Here is a 1,392-nt window from a genome sequence, read left to right as displayed (position 1 = left end):
ACATTTACTCACAATTTTTACTCCTTGTAGATCTGGTTCTACGAGCACTTCCCCTCTGCTGCGCCGGTGAGACCATCGCCGCGCGGATTTCCAGTGAGCGCTTCTTTGGGCGGCCGCCATGTGGATATGTCTACTACATATGTCCAGAGCTGGATCATCGTTGTACGATTCTTTTTTATTTGTTTGCTTTTTCACGACACTTTAGGTATACTCTCGCCTGATTGATGTTCTTTGTAGGGGCCTGAGGTGGTGTACCGGCCATGGGGCGGCTGGACAGTCCCTGGATTAGCCGCGCACAATATTCTGCTGAGCGTCATTATTTCCTTGGGACTTATGGGGCGATCGCGTACTTAGGAGAGAGGGTTGCTAGACAGCATTCCTCTGATGTCTTCGTCGTTCCTGCTCCTCCACCACGTCATATGTTCGACGATGCGCGGTTGTTGAGCATGTCTGAGGGAGCTGGTACCCCTTGGTGGTCTTACATGATCCCTGGTCGGTGCTATGCTGAGGAGCTACTACTGTTGTTTGCTCCAGCCCCCGTACCGGATGAGGATGTGAGGGTAAGATTTTTCAGCTTTTACTTTCTATTAGGTAGCCCTCAAGTAATGTTTTACTGACTTTTTTGCTTTATCAGGACAGTGCTACTGAGTTCGTGCTACCCCGTATGTCCATTCATTACCAGGGGACATATGGGCCGATCGAGGAGATGATTCCTCCGGCTTCTGAGGGCGAGCACTTCGTAGAGCGGTAGATTCCTCGTCACCAGACTTGAGTAAGCTTGATTTATTTGCAATTTTTGTCCATATATTATGCATATTTACTAACTTATTTCTTTGACAGTTCTCGCGCGAGGTGGTTTCGGCGATGACACGATGTATAGATGCCTTCCGGAGCCAGCTCGTCCTGAGGAATGCAGCCACCTGCCGTCGGGATGACGTCATCCGAGAGGTAGTTTTTCTATATATATTTTTTGCATTACCGCTTTAATTTTTCCTTGTTTCTGATTTCATTCCTTTTACAAGGCTAGCCTATTGCTTCTCACACCCGCACGAGACCTGAGGTGCGGAGGGATCCGTCGAGGTCTAGCTCGAGACGTCGTCGTACTACGTTAGGGGGTAGAGGTGGTCGCTCTGAGGCTGGTCGTGCTGACATTGCAGAGGGCTCGGGATCTTCTTCTGAGGGGGCTCATGCTGCACTGGTAGGCGAGGGAGAGGCTACCTCGGCTTTCAGAGGTGGTGGGATGTACGAGGTAGGCTCGTCATCGAAGCAGCCTCCGCAGCCTCAGCCTCAGGTTGATCCTTGGTGGAGTGGACCTACATTGAGTTTTGCTCCTCATACGGAGACTGGAGCTGGAGCTGGTGGAGAGGTGACTCCTCGTACGGCGCAATTTTA

The sequence above is a fragment of the Chenopodium quinoa genome, unplaced genomic scaffold, assembly GCF_001683475.1.
Source record: "Chenopodium quinoa cultivar QQ74 unplaced genomic scaffold, ASM168347v1, whole genome shotgun sequence".
Classification (NCBI taxonomy): Eukaryota; Viridiplantae; Streptophyta; class Magnoliopsida; order Caryophyllales; family Amaranthaceae; genus Chenopodium; species Chenopodium quinoa.
The sequence above is the reverse complement of the archived record's forward strand: the minus strand, read 5'-3'. Positions refer to the sequence as shown.